This window comes from Equus quagga, chromosome 5 (assembly GCF_021613505.1).
Source record: "Equus quagga isolate Etosha38 chromosome 5, UCLA_HA_Equagga_1.0, whole genome shotgun sequence".
Taxonomy (NCBI): Eukaryota; Metazoa; Chordata; class Mammalia; order Perissodactyla; family Equidae; genus Equus; species Equus quagga.
In genome coordinates this window covers 31645288-31662324 of record NC_060271.1, presented here as the reverse complement: position 1 = coordinate 31662324, position 17037 = coordinate 31645288, and the positions used below count along the sequence as shown (strand labels likewise).

The following is a 17037-nucleotide window of genomic DNA, read 5'->3' as shown; positions in this document are numbered from 1 at the left end:
GGCCCGGCAGGCCGCCCCCTCCGGCCGCCCGCCTCTCCCCGCGCCCGCCCGCCCCGGCCTCCCGCGCCGCGCCCCCGCCGCCTTCCCGCGGACCCCTCACCTCCGCGGCTCCGGCCCGCGCTCCCGCCTGCGGACCGCCCGGCGCTCGGCTGCCGGCGCCGGCGCCTCCTCGGGTCCCCGGGACTGACAATGAGGGGCGGGGCCAGGTGACGTCAGCGCCCTGGAGGCGGGGTCTGCGAGAGGGGCGGGGCTGGCAGGCGGCCCCGCCCCCTGGGTCCCTTGGCCGTTCCCAGGGCTGGGACTCCGCCAAGGTCCCTTGCTAGGTGCCCAGGGCCTGTGCGAGGCGAGGTGGGAGATCGCGGTGGAAGGCAAGACGTCCTGCTTTCAAGAGGGGCACTGTCAGAAAGGTCGCGAGGATTAAATGAGATAATCGGTGTAAGGGTGTTTTAGCCCAGGGCCTGGTATGAAGCAATCATTCAACAAATACTATTGCTATTACTCAGCAAACGCGGAAAAGGAACTCGGCGTGGACTCAGGAGGCATGGGTTCCAGCCTCCAGCTCTGCTGTTAATTCACTGTGTGATCCTGGACGAGTCCTTTCCCATCCATGTTCCTCACCTTCACCTTCTTCAAATTGGGAAGAGGCGATGACCAGATGACCTCAGAAGTCCCCCCAATAATTCTATGACATATTTCCTGTGGACCTATTATGTGCAAGGTACCTAGGGCCCAGAGAAGTGGGAGGGGGACCTGTGAAAGGAGCCTAAGACCCACACCCAGCATGGTACAGGACACAACCAGAGACACTCTCCCCACGGGTGCCCTCCCACGTTCTGGCACAGGCTGCATTCACAAGCCAGGACACAGATGTGCTGAGGGCTGCTTCCTCCCTGACTGCAGCGGCAGAGCTGGCCTCTTGAGACATGTCTTGTATAAGCTCCTCATTGCCTATGGAATAAAGGCCAAAGCCAGGGCCTGGTCTGATCTCTTCCTACCTTTACACACACACACACACACACACACATACACACTGTAAAGTTTATCCAAACTTCCCCCAGCACACCCACTGCTTTCCCACATCTGCCCCTTTGCTCACGCTCTTCTCTTGCTGTCTCATCTCAGCTTACAACTCCTCCTAGTTTCCCCCAGCCGAAAGCCGGCTCTCCCTGCCCTGAAGACCCATGGCATTGTGTGTAACTCTCATGTGGCATGAACACATTTTGACTCGTGTCAATTGTCCTCTCCTTTGTCTCTTAGCACTTCCTCGAGGTCAGAACCCACACATGTTTGTGGATGCCAGAAAACCCTGGAATCACATGCCCATGTTCTGGCCCAGACTAGCTCTCTTTCAGACTCATTCTCCTCATCTGTAAAATGGGGACATTAATATAGTCCTTGGAGTGTTTGTTTTAATATTACAAAAGACACTACAGAGAAAGCACCAGGCACAGTGTTCCACAATGTAGTTGTCATTCTGATTTTCATTATTATTATTATCATCAATATTATTAGCTCCTAACACCACACAGCACCCCTCGTGATGATCCACCCAATCGTCTCACGGTGGAAGACTCTGAGGTCCTGAGAGAGGAAATGGCTTGCTGAGAGTGGCCCGGCAGAGCAGTGCCCTTGGAACAGGAACCAACACTCCAGTCTCGAGACCCCAGGTGGATTCTGCAGAGTCACATCTGATGCCCCAGGGTGTCTCTCCCTCGGCAAGCCTCCCAGTTGGGGACGGCTGTGAGTTCTCTTTGCAGGAGGGCTGACCGTCCCTCCCTGTGCCTTTCTCCTCTCTCTTTCCTCACAGAGAGGCGGATCTGTGTTAAACTGCCCTTGGCGTCTCCGCAGGCCTCTGGGAGAGCTGCAGCCAGGCCCTGGGCGTTTCCAGCGCGCTAGCCTGTGGGAAGAGGGAAAAGGCTTTGGGGTTCTGATTAATTTCCTGTGCTGCAGACAGACAAATGGCTGTCCTGAAATGCCTGGGCTGGTCCTCCAGGGCCCCTAACAAATTGCGGCTTATTTTTAGAATAGGAGATTCAAAAATGCCACTTCCCATGAAAAGCAGGCCTGGCCACAGGATTGCTGCAGGAAAAGAAAAGGGCTTTTACAGAGTCCGTCCTATGTACTGATGCTGATTCCAAGCACTGCAAACCCTTGGAAGAGAGAACCCAGGACAGACAGTGGAAGTTCTTTTCTTTTCTTTCTTTTTTTTTTTTTTTTTTTTCTGAGGAAGATTGGCACTGAGCTAACATCTGTGCCAATCTTCCTCTATTTTGCACATGGGATGCTGCCACAGCATGGCTGATAAGTGGTGTAGGTCCATGCCTGGGATCCGCACCCACAAACCCAGGCTGCCGAAGCAAAGCACACAAACTTAACCATTACGCCACTGGGCTGGCCCCCATACAGTGGAAGTTCTGAAGGCAGAACTTTCTCCCCAGGATCCAGGACCCCATCCACCACTTATTCATTCATTCACAGCAAAAGCTTTGACACAGGACGGATCAGGATTCAAATTTCAGCTCCACCGCTTACCAGTTGTGTGACCTCTGGCTTTGAAGTCTGCATCTCAGTTTCTCATCTGAAAAAACGAGCGTAATAATGGTCCTGATCTCCTACAGTGGCTGTGAGGAATCAATGAAATAACGTGTGAAAGAGCTCAGTGCAGAGCCTGGCACCCAGTTCATGCCAGGATATGGTGGCAGCTGTTACTATTTCCACATGTCCCCTGGGTAAGGTCTCTCCTGTGCTGGCGTCTGGGCTGGAAGCAGGGCTAGAATCTCAGCTGGTAAAAGGAAAGGGGTAGGTTTCCGTGAACAGGCAGGAAAAGGTGTGTGCTGGGGACTGTGACATGAAACGAGTAAGTGTGAGTTGCAGAATGACAGGTGTGGTAGGATCCCGTGGTTAGAACTTAGAATATATGTTTAGTGGATGCATAAAAAATATGGAGACTACAGAGAACTAAATAGAAGACTTTCCCCTTTTTTCCTTTCTTTTTGCTTTGCTTTTCTGTGTGTGTGTGTGTGTGTAGCAGAAACGTTCAAAAAAGACTCTACTAAATGCTAAGAGGGAAGAAAGGGGATGAAAACACAGCTGCAAGACACATCGGCAGTGGGCATCTGAACCGACTGTGCATATAACCATAGAAAGTTCCGCGGGTCCCATCTCACTCTTCACGGTGCAGAGAAAGCCCCTGCACAGACAATTCTCACCTTCTCCCCCCTCCCCAGCCTTTACCTTGAACTTTCAATGGTACAGCCGGAGGCGAGATTCCTAACAGGACTCCCGGGAACCACGCAAGGTCAGCAAGAGAGATTTTTAAGCAGGAAGAGTTTTTCTTGCTCCCTGTCCTGTGCCCCTCCCCCACCTCTCAAAGAATAACTGTCAGCATCTGTGCCGACTGGGCCTAAACTTGCACTTTCAGTTTTCCCCATTATATCTTTCTGCAATTTAATTTTTTTACAAGGAGGATATATTACTTGGTCATCAGAAAAAAGGCAATAAAGATATACAGAAAGAGAAAGCTAACCGACCTAGGGTTGGTTCCCTTTTGTCAGTTTGCAAACAATAAATTACAGTAATGTGGTTGAGGCCAGGGCTAAGTCTCACACAAATCATAGAAAGTGAGAGTGGTAAGGGAAAAAAAATCACCCTCAACTTCTCCTATCATCCTCCAAATGGCATGATTTTAAATCCCCTCACAATTCAGGCCGCCCACCAGTGCATATATTTCATTCAGTCAGTCAACAAACACTTTACTATAAAGCAGACATCATCAAGGGCACTTTCCTGATACTGTCTCATACAGGGTGTGGGGGTCATTATTCCTAAGTTGCAGATTAGGAGAACAAGGGTCAAGGAGGTGAAGGAACTTGCCCGAAGGCTCACGTGTAGTGGGGTCTGAACCAAGACCTTCACAACATCCAAGTCCGCTTTCTGAGGGATGTGGGCTGGATTCCGAAGCGAGTGAGCTCTGAACTCAGGCAGCTGTGATCGCCGGGGCGGCCTCCGGCAACTCCCTGAACTCTTCGGTGCTGCAGATTGCCATCTCTGCGGGATAAGGGCCTACCTGATGCTTGACGTAAGTGAAGCGTTTCGTACGTTGTAACTCATCCTACGGAGGGAAGTCGTTATGCCAGCTTTTCTGGGACTGCGTCTCACTCATCTCTGGGCCCCTTGGGTGCTTTCCTCATTTTACCCCATTGATGCCTATCCCCCATGAAGGCATTTAGGCCAGTCTTCATGGCACAAACTCACATCATCCCCCCCGACTAGCACTGGACCTGCCTTGAGGACGAGAACGACGCTCATTCATTTCTGATCCCTTTCTGCCCCCAGTGCAGAGCCCGGCACGCATCCCGCCATTCCTTCGCTTTTTTATTTATTTCATACCGAATGGCTGAGAGCCTGACAAGGGTCAGGCACGGCACAGACTGGGCGACAGCAAAGGTCCCTGCCTTCTCGGAGCTGATGACTGCTGGGGAGGACAGACAACACTAAATATGGTTAATTCCTTCACAGCAACTGCACTAAGTGCCACAAAGCATCAGGCCACGTGCTATGAGGGCTTGAGGGATGTGGAGCGGGGATCTGGCTGAATTCAGGACAAGGGAAGGCTTCCTAGAGGAGGTGGCCTTAAGGCTCAGAGAGGTTAAGAAACTTGCTCAAGGTCACAAAGCTGGTAAGTGGAAAGACCGGGATTTTAACCCAGATGCCTGACTCCAAAGCCCACGCTCCATCTGCTACACAACGCTGCCTTTTATCTCCTCCATCTCATTCCTCCCTGGCTCTTCTTGGTGAGAAGGGAGCAAGGTCTGTCTAAGACTGGACGCTCTAAAGCAATGTTTTCCCAGCTTTGGGGATCAGGGACCCCTTTCAGAATCTGGTGAAATCCATGCGACCTCTCCCAGGAACTACACATCTACAGACAGACCCACAAAATCTTGCCTGCAATTTCAGGGGCTCACAGGCATCCTGAGGCCCAGGTTTAGAACTCACACCATGGAGGACCCGAGGACTCTACAGTGAGATTCTCAGCGTCTCAGAAAGAGATACCAGGGTCCCCTGGGGACCTCAAATACCCAGATGGACCCCAGGACTCTATAGGAAGATTCTCAAGATGCGGGAGAAGGATCCTGGGATCCTGTAGAGACGGCCAGTCCCTCCAGGGGACCAGCAAGGCCTGGAGGAGAGAGTCTCAAGATGCCGTAGACTGCAGAAGAGCCTCAGGACCTCGCACAGTCAGAGGCCCCACAGAGGAACCGGCACCTGGGAAAGCCCTGGTTCTTACCCCTTTTTGGGTCACTGACACCTATGAAACTCTCAAGAAAAATGCAACACAACATGTGACACACAAACTCACGGGGTTCGCAGACCTCTGGGAGGCCATCCGCAGCCCCCAGATTCAGACCTCCTGCTCTTGAGTTTCCACGAGAGCCTGAACCCCGCTGCACCCCTCCAGAGCTGGACCAGGACCACGGCCTCAAGGCACAAGCTTTGGAGTCACACAGACCACGGGCCCTGCCGGTCACCAGCCGTGACCTTGGACCGCTCCCCTACGCACCCTCAGGCCTCAGCATCTCACCTCCCAAAAGAGAGGCTCGGACGCCCTCCCTCCCCCGCCCAGCCCCCGCGGCGGGCGGGCCGATGACCCCGATGGCCCCGGGAGGCCCCGGGCCGCAGCGTCGCCTGCAGGACCGCGGGGCCGCCCGCGCCGGGATGCGGGCGCCGGGATGCGCGCGGCCGCCGCGGTGACAGCTCGCGCCGCGGCCCGGGGAGCTGGGGGCCCCGCGCGCCCGGCCGTTCCCACCCCCGCCCGGGCAGGGCGTTCCCGCCGGCCGGCTTCCTGCCACCCGGGGCACGGAGGAGGGCAGGGAGGAGGGCGGGCGCGGGGCCGCGGGGCCTGGCAGGCCTGGTTCCTGGCTTTCTCTCCGCGTTTCCTGAGCGGGACCGGCCGGGGGATGGGACCCAGCGCAAACCCCCTTCCCCGGGAGCGCAGCCAGGAAACCGCGTCCTGGTTCCCGCCGGGCCCTCCTCCTCCTCCTCGCTGATGGCCGGCCACGGTCGTTTCGTCCTTCAGCTGGGTACGATGCGACCCGCCGGCCCCGTGAGCAAGCCGAGAGATGAGAGGGCAGACCCCGGACCGCACACACAGCGAGATTCCGACCCCTCGATGTCAGCTTACTAACGCCGTCCTACGGATGAGAAAATGAGGCGTAAAACATGAAGTGACTTACCCAAGGTCGTCATAAAAATATCACTCGGAATAAAATAAAGCGCTTCCTACAGACCAGGCGCTGTGCTACAAATGCTCTAAATGTAAGTGTCATTGAGTCCTCAGAATCTTTGAGGATAACTATTGCCCCTATTTTATAAATGAAGAAAGTGAGAACCAGAGAGGCCAAGTGGCTTCTCCAGTGTCACACAGCTACAAAGCAACAGAGAGAGGAACTAAACTGCAGTCTTCTGTTTGCAGAGCTCAGACCACTCCGGCTTCCCACAGGTCCCGCTTCAGCTCATTCCAGTTGAGCAACCTGAGGGCCAGAACCTTGTCTTATTTTTTTTTGGTTTTTCGGTCCCCAAAACGCCACCCGGAACTTAGCACAAAATAGGTGCTCAGAAATGACTGTGGAGCCTAGGGCAGAAGCTCAAAGTTGGAAGGACTGGTAGCTTAACTCCTTCTAGAACCTTCAGCAGAGTGAAAATTCATCCTCTGAATATTTCCTACCGTGATGAACTCCCTCTCCCATAATAGCCACTCCCCTGCTGGATAAATGAAATGCTGGGTCTAAAATGTCTATACTCCTTTTTGCTCATGGTTCCTTGTCAAAAAAAGCAAGACCATTTCCCTCCTCCTGGCCACGATACATATTTCGTGATATCCTTAGCCGTTTTACAAGGATAGAAGGTTCAATAACTTTAAGTTCCCTGTGAACTGGACCCTTGTCAGCGGTTCCCCTTCCCCGTGTACCGTTGTTTCAGAGAAAAGCAGAGAAGAATTCAGTCTCACTCGGTCGGTTGACTGAATGGGGCACACGTTGAACTGACTTCTATCGTATTTAGGCGTTGAGATGTCAGGATTTCTCTGTTACAGCAGTTTGCATAACTTGAGTAACACTGGGAGTGACTTGGTTTCATTGTTAGGTCCTCCACATCTTGGTCACACAGAAGATGCTCAGAAGACAACCATCCGGCACCGACTGTGTCCAGGTGGCTCAGCTGGTCGGAAACAGTCTCTGTTCATCTCGCCCATGCATTATGCCCTGCCTGTTCCAAAAAGGGTTTTGAGGTGGTTTCCATCGCAGCCTCAAGCCTATTTGGTGGATAGTTAAAGAGCAAGAGTCAGGGAGTAATGAAAGCCTGGACCAAAGGCCAGTGAAGAAGGAGGGAAGAAAGATGAAAAATTGACTAATTAGAGCAGAAATGCTAGGCTAAGTTTTCTAAGGATAGCAACTATAACAGAGCAAAACCCATGGCTCTGAGGTTCCTGGCAGTCAAAGCAAAGAGGGAAATAGGATGAGTTACAAATTATATGGGAAGTAGTAAACATGTGATTAAGCGCAGACCCTGTTGTTTTGAGGCCCATCTCTACCAGTTACTAGTCATGTGACCTTAGGCAGTTACTTAAATTCTCTGTGCTTCCGTTTCTTCACAGGGATGACATAATGATAAAACCCCTCTCTTAGGGTCATCGGGAAGATGAAATGAGTTAGGACATATTCAGTTCATAGAACAGGCCTGTCACGTGGTGAATTCCGTGCAAGAATTAGCTGTTGCTGTAGTCTGATTGGAAGAACCACGTCAGTGACTCGGGACACAAATTTTTCCCTGCACTAAACTCTCAGAGGAACGTATTATTAAAGGACCCCAACGAGTGCAAGGGACCGTGCCTAAAAGTGTTAGACTTTTAGGACACTGCTGGGCCCTGTGTCCCATTCTCTCATTGGCTTTTGGCTCAGACAAGCCTCAGCATTCTGCTCACTGGGTAATTCTGCAGGCAGGCGGCTGGGGGCCCGGGGGCCTTTCCGATGACCTGTCCACGTGGCAGGTAAGTGTGGAGGGGAGGAGCAGAGGGGGTGGTGTCAGACAGACCCACGTGCATTTGTTAACCTCTTTAAGCCTCGGTTTCTTCATCCATGGTGAGGACGATAACAAATAGACCCCCCCAAGGGAGCTGCTCTGAAGAGAACGTGAAAAAATAAATACAGAACACCTGCCACAGTCACTGGCTCATAGGAGGCCTGCAGCGCACGCACCCACAGAATAAGGAAGAAACCGACAGAATAAAACGGGAAGCTCACCTGAGACCCTGGAGTACGGAGGATAATTTTTAATACTCCCCAAAGTGGAACAGAAGTGGTACATTTCCCCCAGAAGGCGGCCTGGGCTGACCAAAGCATCATGGCTTTGCTTCTGCCTGGAATTCGCTTGGCCTGACTCAGTGCATGTGGAGGCCGGGCTGGCCCATTTGGGGAGCCACTCTGGCCTGGAGAGGCGCCGCAGAGCAAGAATGGCCAGTGGGCCTCGGCAACTGACTCTGTCTTTGATGGGGATTGAGAACCGCAAGTTCCCCCCAGGGCTTCCATGTGTTGGCTGCCTCCTAGGTACCCAGTGCTCTGCTGAGCTTTACACACATGACCATGTCCAGCCCCCACGACAGCTTCCAGGGGTGAGCCCTCTTCAGAGTCACATTTTACAGATGAGAAAACTGAGGATCAGAGAAGGAAAGTGGCCTATCTCTGGTCACACAGCTAAGAAGCAGCAGAGCTGGGACATGAAAGCCGGGACATGACGCTAGTATGTGTTCCTAACCATTAGACTACACTGCCTCTCCCCTCCAACCTGACCCGGGATCTCGTCTGTCTCATTAGCCAGCCTCTCTCTTCCGAGGCTGACTTTTTTCATGAAGAATCTTCTAGGAAATACCTGCTGCCTGGCCCCAGGGCAGCCCCCTGCCCTGTGGAAACTAGCTCATGGGCAGGATAGACAAGTTTCACCGGGGTGCCTCAAGCTCATCAGAAGCTCCGAGTGGATGGAAAATCAGCCGCCATTGCCTGAGTCCAGCCTGCAGCTCCGATCTGCTCAGCTTCCTGGTTGGTCTCTCTGCCTCTGGGCTCCCCAGCCTCCATTCCTCCCTTCACACACAGCCAGACGGAGTAATTGCTCTTCACACTTATCTAACCAAGTCATGCCGCTGCTGAATAATCTTCAATAGCTCCCTGTTGCTCCCAGGACCAAGTTCAAAGTCAACAGCTCAGTTTAGCCCCCAAGGCCCAGCCTACGTCTCCAACCCTCTCTTTCCTCTCAGGCATCCTCGGCCCCCACAGCCCCAGACATTCACCGTTCCCAGCCCCAGAGCCTTTGCACATGCAGTTCCCCCGTGTGATGCAAGATAAATAAACATGTGAACGAGCTGCCAGGCCTCAGCTGGGCTGTGAGGCTGTCAGATCCCATTAGCTCACCTTCTCCAGGTGGTGGCTGGGCCTTCCTGCCCTCTGATGGAGACTTCTCTGCTGGGGGAGTTGCCCACCGTCCACCTGGAAAAGGGACCAGACAGGAACAGAGCACCAGCAACTCCAGCTTTCTGTAGAGCCCTGGGAAGTGAGGGCCTTACCTTGCACCCACTCCACGTGTCAGAGGCCAGGTGTCGGGGTGGGTGACACGATAAAGCCACCAACGGGGTCCAGATTTCCTACCGGGTCTGTATGGTGCCTGTGTCCAAGCTGTTAACAGCTACCCCACGCTCTCTCCTCGGTGGAGGCAGAATCCTCCTCTCTCTCTGTGTACCGTGTACACAGTTGCCAGGCGCCGACCCGGAGCAGGCACAGCGTGCCCACCTCCCCCTCCCCACTTGGTAAGGAAAATTGCGCTGGAGGAAGGTGCCCACCCCGCTGCGAGTTCCGCGCCTGTCTCTGGTGCCTCTGCGCCGCCTGGCGGGCATACCTGGAATAGACCAGGATTTTTGCCGACAGCTCCGCTTAGCGCAATTCTCCAGGGTGGCATCTTGGTCTCATTCCACATCCCCCCTAAGGCCCTGGGGCTCCCCTGAGCCTGAGGCTCTGAGAAAGGCAGAAGCTGATTCTGTCTCACCGTGGAATCTTGGGTCTGTGACTGGCCTTCTCTGGGCTCAAGTTCCTCATCTATAAAAAAAGGGCAGGAGGACACTGAACCCTATCACCTCTGATGTTCTAGGATCTATGATTAAAGTCCACTAAAGGATCTGTGACTCTGCCTCCTTCCTTTTCTCAGTAGGCAGAATGTAAATTCCAGAAGGCCTGGGAAGTTGTTGGCTTGTTTGCTCCCTATCCCAAGTGTGTAGGGCAACGCTTCATACACAGAAGATGCTTTATTGGGCTTGGAGTTGCATTAATAGAAGCACTGTATGTACAATGAAGGAGGTGATAGTCTCTCTGCCCATGTCTGGAGTCTTGTGTTCCATTGGGATCAGAACTTTGAATGGGACATGGAGAAAGTATAACTCATCCATAATAGGATGAACAAAATGATGGCTGAGGGGGACCATAAAACCAGACTTTATGGGGAACAGTTGAAGGAGCTAGAATATTGACTCTGGTATAAAAAAGACTCGAGGGGTACATGTTCTGCCTTCAGACGTCTGAAGAGGGCAAGAGGGCATCTAGGGAAGAGAGCTGGGAGAATTAGGAATTCAGGCTGCTACTTCAAGGGGACAGATTTTTACCCCCCAAAACCAAAAGAAGCGGGGCCGGCCCAGTGGTGCAGTGGTTAAGTACACACATTCCACTTTGGCGGCCCGGGGTTCGCCAGTTCAGATCCTGGGTGTGGACATGGCACCGCTTGTCAAGCCATGCTGTGGTAGGCATCCCACATATAAAGTAGAGGAAGATGGACACAGATGTTGGCTCAGGGCCAGTCTTCCTCAGCAAAAAGAGGAGGACTAGCAGCAGATGTTAGCTCAGGGCTAATCTTCCTCAAGGAAAAAAAAAAAAGAAGAAGCTTTCAGTCTGAGCTAGATAAAGAACAGGCCTGCATTTGAATCTCAGTCTGTCCCTGACCAATTTTGTAACCTTGGGCCAGTTCCTTTATCATGTTAAGCCTTGGTTTTCTCACGTATAAATGGGTATAATAAGGAGCCAGCAGGGCGGCTGTGTGGATGGAATGATATAAAGCATTTTTAAAGTCCCTAGTGCCTGGTTAGTGGTGGGTGAGCACAGCTATGGTTAAAAAAATAGAAAGGTAGTGAGCACCCTGTCACTGGACGGATGAGCAGAGGCTCGAAGATGCTTTGTAGGAATGCTGAGGAGGCAAGCCACTAGTGGGAGTGTGGCGCAGGGAGGTGGCGCAGGCTGGCCGCTGGCAGTGCTGGCTCTTGGTCACATCGACTAGACGTGACTCTTGCCTTTGCTATTTACTTGCTGAGATGCCTCGTACAAATTACTTAACCTTTCTGAGCCTGTCTCCCCATCTGCAAAATGGGGATAATAGTAGTTCCCACTTCACCAAGTTGTTGGGGGGGGTCCAGGAGGTGAAGCAATCAAAATGCGTGAGCGGCTGCTCTGATGTTAGCGATCTGATAGGGCTTGTCCTGGATGACCTCGAAGGTACCCTCCTATCTCACAGCCTCCAGGTCTGGAATCCCTGCTCCTGCTCTTGGGCACAAGGCAGGGGGCCCTGGTGACGCAGGTGTGTGCACCGTCCTAAGACCCCAAGATGCAGAGGATTGCTTGCACCTGGCCCTCAGCAGCGGCAGGGTAAATGGAGCACTGTCCCTTCCCCTCCCGCACAAGCCAGCCCTTCCTGTGACAGGAAGGTGGCTGCCATGGCACCTAAGGGGCAGAGGGGTGGGGCACGGGATGGGGTCCAGGGCAGGCACCTCAGAGGACAGGCTGCCTGGCTTTCTAATCTGCTCGCGCCCTTTGGTCTCTTGATAAACTGTGAGCTCTGCGCGGGATCCGACTGCTGTCCAGGGGACAGAAATTAGCCAATAGCATGGGAGGGCCAGAGGCAGCCAACGGGTGGGCCAGGGGCCAGATCTGGCTCACCGGCTCGTTTTGTTGTTTGCATACTTGTACACTGTTGCTTTTTAAAAATTTAGTTGTCGATATTTAAAAAATAAGGGGATTGCACAGAAAACCCAGATTCCTTATTCTCTCAAAAATCAGCAGAGCGGGCCCATGTCAGCCTGGCACGAGTCAGTTGGAGATGAGTAGTGGCTGCCACCTCTAGCTAGGGCACGGGAGCTCCAGTCACCAGAGTCCCCACACCGCCCTGTGGCATCGCACCCCGTCTGCTTCACTCATTTGTAAATGGCCCTGCAGTCCCTTGATTTGTGATCCCAGGGACACAGCACTGGCCTTGCAATACCTAGGGACAAGAGGACAACTCTCAGCCCGGTTATGTGACTCGTCAGTGCTCCAAGCTCCATTTCCCCATCTGTGAGAGGGCGACAAGGCCTTGGACTCCTCCCACGGCTGACGGGAGGATTCCATAAGAAAACGTCTGGACAGCACCTGGACCACAGTAGGTCCTCAGCAAAGATTCCCCATGAGTAAACCGTGGCCTGGTGTCACTCAGTAACGTCCCCTGGTTTTGGATGCTACAGTTGGGCAGAGGGCAGGCCCCAACCACCTACGAGGCTGGCATTAATGTCACCCACACTGTACAGAAGAGCGAGCCGAGGCACAGAGACATGAAGCAAGTAAGTGGAAACGGGGTAGCTAGCCCAGTCCGTCTGATCCCCAAACCCGTGCCTTTTCCACTGGCTTGTGCTGCCCCTCACAGCTACATGCCATGCTGGCCCTGACCACATCCACTGGGGTGAGGAGCGTGGATTCCGGGGTATAACTGCATGCCTCTCGTCCTGGCTCCACCACTTACTAGCAGTGTGACACTGGCAAACTACCTAATTTCTTGCGCATTCTGTTCTTTATCTGGAGGACAATAAAATGACCAACTTTATGCAGATTAAAAGAGTTAATGCTAGTAAATGCTTAGGGCAGCACCTGAGTACAGAGTAGGAGCTCAATAAATGCTGGTATTATCATTAATTGAGCACTGGCTGTGTGCCATACTGAGAGTACAAAGGTCAGTGAGAATTGCTGTGGGGTTCACAGTCTGGCAAGAGGTCAGAGGTCAGAGGGCCAGGTGCTGTGAGGGAGCCTGGCTGTGAAAGCAAGATGGGGGTGATGGTGAATTTTACATGTCAACTTGTCTGGGCCACAGCGTCCAGATATGTGGTCAGACATTATTCTGGATGTTTCTGTGAGGGTGTTGTTGGATGAGATGTACATTCAAGCTGGTGGACTTTGAGGAAACCAGATTGCCCTCCATAAGGTGGGTGGGCCCCAACCAATCAGTTGAAGGCCTGAATAGCAAAGGGCTGACCTCCCCTAAGCTAGAGGGAATTCTCCAGAAGAAGGCCTTTGGCCTTCATCAGCAACATTGGCCCTTCCTGGTGTGGAACCAGAAGACTGCTTTTGGACTCCAAGTGCAACTATTTTGTCTGAATTGCCAGCCTGTCAGCCTCCCCATCAGATTTTGGACTCACTGAGCCTCCACAATTGTGTGAGCTGATCCCTTGAAACAGATCTCTTTCTCTGTCTGCACACGCACGTCCTATTGGTTCTGTCTCTCTGAAGAACCCTGACTAATATGGGGGTGGGGGCAGTACCTGTACCTCTGCCAGAGGAGCTCCCTTAGGCTGTCTGGCAATGCTGGCCTGGAGAAGGTCGACCAAGGGCTGTGACCCTGTCCCCAACGGATGTGACAGTTCTTTAGTGATTGGGACGCATTTACTCGCAGGATCCCCCAGAGCTGGGAGGGACAGCACGTCTAGAGCCAACAGAACCAGGATCTGAGAACAGCTTCACCTGCACAACGACATATAGGAAACTCCAAGAAGTGTGACACGGGTCCATGAAACGTCCTCCCCTTGGGTTCAGCTGTGCAGAGAGAGAACAGGGGGCCGGGGCGGGAGAGCGCAGCCAGCTTACAAGCACTAGGTGTGCGAGAGATTTAGCGCTTTGAGTATGACACCAAGTGCCAAGGGCCCAATTCCTTTCTGAGCTGCTGAAGACGGGGCAGGAGGCTGCTCAGCTGAGAGGCACAGCCCGGCCTCCGGTTCCCGAAGGGCAGGATCGGGACAGCCAGGGGGGCAGTTACTGGAAATCAGCTTTGGGCCCAGCAGGAAGGACAGTCAGTGCGACCAAAGATGGGCTGGGTATCTCGTGGGCACTGATCCCCTGTCACCAAGAATGTTCTAGGCGTCATCCCTTCTTCGTGACGGAACTGAGAGAAAGAGCAGGCACTTTGGACGGGACAGACCCAGATCCAAACTAGTGAGTGTCTGCGTGACCTCCCGCTGAGTCGCTGTTGCTGACCCTGCGTTTTCTCTCCCGCCCACGGGCCTGCAGACCTCAGGGAGTGCTCATGCTGCGTTGGAAAGCCCTGGCCGCCTCTCAAAGCAGCCTATGAACAGAAGCCGCTCATTGCACTTGCTGGCTCGCCCTGAAACACCCTCTGGCTGTCTTCACCTCCCCGTCCAAGACCCCAAGCCTGTGCCAACCGGAGAGCGCTTGCTGCTGCCCACCCTTGCTGCCCGCCAACCTACGGGAGGCAAGGTGGCAGGAGAGAGGCACGTCCTCCTGGTGTCTGCTAGGATGCATCCAGCAGCAAGTAACGGAAAAATCCAGCTAACAGTGTCTACACCATGAGGATGGCTACTGCTCACTCAACAAGAAATCGGAGACAGGCGGTCCAGGGATGCCTCAGCGCCTCAACGATGCAGTCAGGGAACTGAGCTCGCTCTTCCCCTCTGCCACCCTCAGGCCGTCTGCAATGGTCACCTGCAGGATCACAGGACGGCTGCCCAAGCCCCCATCCTCACAAACAAGGAAGAACTTATTTTCCTTGCATGTCTCTCTTTTCCTGCAAGGAGGGTCTTTCCCAAAATCCCCAGCCGACTTCCTCTTACATCTTGCATGACCACCTTGTCCCTGTCTGCCTGGTACCTTTTCAATTTGGACCAAAATTTGCAGGTCCTGGGAACCCCCTTAGTCCCTGGCAAATCTGACTGGTTGGTCTCCCTGCTTACATGCCATTGGCCGGGACAAGGTCATCTGTCCATCCCTTGACCAATCTGTAGCAAAGGGAATGGAAGTATCCCAACTGGTTTAAACCAATCAGGATTCATCTCCTGGGGGATTGGGCATGTTGCCATTTGAACTGCTCTGGACTTCTGTGAGCAAGGAAGGAGGACTGGAGGCAAGGTGGGCACCCCGCAGTGTCTGTCACACTTGCATATATCAGAAATTAGCGGAGTGGGGCTGGCCCAGTGGCGCAGCGGTTAAGTTCACACATTCGGCTTCAGTGGCAGAGGGTTCGCCAGTTCAGATCCCGGGTGCAGACATGGCACCACTTGGCAAGCCATGCTGTGGTAGGCGTCCCACATATAAAGTAGAGAAAGATGGGCACGGATGTTAGCTCAGGGCCAGTCTTCCTCAGCAAAAAGAGGAGGATTGGCAGTAGTTAGCTCAGGGCTAATCTTCCTCAAAAAAAAAAAAAAAAAAAAGGAAATTAGCAGAGTCCTGTCCTAGACCAGGCTCGGCTCTCCCCCATTGCCTGCATGTCACCACCAAGCTGTGTGTGTGTCTATGACTAAGTGTGAAAGAATGAGGAGCATGACAAGGATGGTGGGGGAGCGGGAAAGGGTGGAGGATAAAAGCCCCAAATACAGACATCCTCTGTGGTCCTGGAAACAAGTTCATTATTAATTTGACCTTCAGGTGGCCTAATTAAGGTGCAGTTCTCCAGGCACCATAAGCAAACGGGCAGCTTTCAGGCAACCGTAACAAAGGCCAGAAAACAGCTGGCCTGTCCCCTAAGCTGGCCTATCTTTTGAGTGTCACTGTGGAGAGACTGCGGAGGAGGGGGCATCTGGGCAGAAGGACAGGGCAGCTGGGCTGAGTACAGGCTAAGGGGTCAGCCCCAGCCTTGGCTCCTTGGGGACACGGGGGTCGCCCAGCCTCCTCCCTCACCTCCTGCCTCGACTACACACAGGTCAGAAGTGCTCCGAGCCTGACACCAAATCTCAAGATCCCTGCCGTTCCAGCCCCAGGGCCCGTCCCCTTCTCCTAAAACTTTAAAGACACAGACATTGAGAATAAGGCATCTATAAACTTGGAAATGGTGCTCCATTCATTCATTCAATCAGTCAGTCATTCGTTCAAACAAATATTTATTGAGCATTTTCTCCGTGCCGGACACCGTGCTGTCCCGGGGATCAAGATCCCCACCCTCCAGAAGCTGACACTCTAGAGGTGGCAGACAGACAACAAGCAAGAACTAATACATATATATTGGCATCAGTAATAAGTGTAAAAAAAAATAAAGCCGGAGAAGGGCATAGAGCAAAGGCCGATCCTCTTCCAGATCAGGGGTCTGCAAACTACAGACTACAGCTGCCACCTATTTTGTAAATAAAATTTTATTGGAATACAGCCAAGCTCGTTTACTTACATATCGTCTAAGGCTGCTTTCACGCTACAACGGCAGAGTTGAATAATTACAACAGAGATGATATGACTGGCAAGGCTGAAAATATTTACTATCTAGCCCTTAAAAAAAAAAGCTTGCCATGATAACCAGATACCGTTTTGCACCCACTAGAATGGCTGTAATCGAAAAGACAGATAATAACAAGTACCAGGGAGGATGCGGACAAACTGGAAGCCTCGCGCACTGCTAAGGGAAATGTAAAAGGGTGCAGCCACTCTGGGAAACAGTTTGGGAGATCCTCAAAAGGGTAAATACAGAGTTACCATATGCCCCAGCAATTCCGCTCCTAGGTATTACCCAAGAGAAATGGAGCATTTGTCCACCCAAAAACTTGTACAAGAATGTTCATAGCAGCATTATTGACAATAGCCAAAAAGTGGAAACAACCCAAATGTCCATCAAGGGATGATGGATAAATAAAACATAGTCTAGTCATACAGTGACATATTATCTGGCAATTTAAAAGAAATGGAATAGTGATACATGTTACAATATGAACTGTGAAAA

At 52.7% G+C, this 17037-nt stretch overlaps 1 protein-coding gene and 1 long non-coding RNA gene across 3 annotated transcripts in view; both read right to left on the bottom strand.

Annotated features, from left to right (window-relative positions):
* The window catches only part of LUZP1 (leucine zipper protein 1), an 84681-nt gene extending 84522 nt beyond the window's left edge, over positions 1-159 (bottom strand). The window contains exon 1 of one of the 2 annotated variants that reach the window (XM_046662939.1): positions 101-159. The gene's annotated coding sequence lies outside the window, so the exon portion shown is untranslated. The remainder of the gene's footprint in view (positions 1-100) is intronic. The other variant, XM_046662950.1, reaches the window with a different exon arrangement.
* Positions 160-6997: 6838 nt separating this feature from the next.
* LOC124240176 (uncharacterized) lies at positions 6998-9900 on the bottom strand. Its single transcript, XR_006888798.1, has 3 exons — positions 9611-9900; positions 9459-9533; positions 6998-7309 (listed from the first exon to the last, which is right to left on the bottom strand). It is a non-coding gene; the product is annotated as an uncharacterized LOC124240176 (long non-coding RNA).
* Between the last annotated feature and the right edge of the window lie 7137 nt (positions 9901-17037).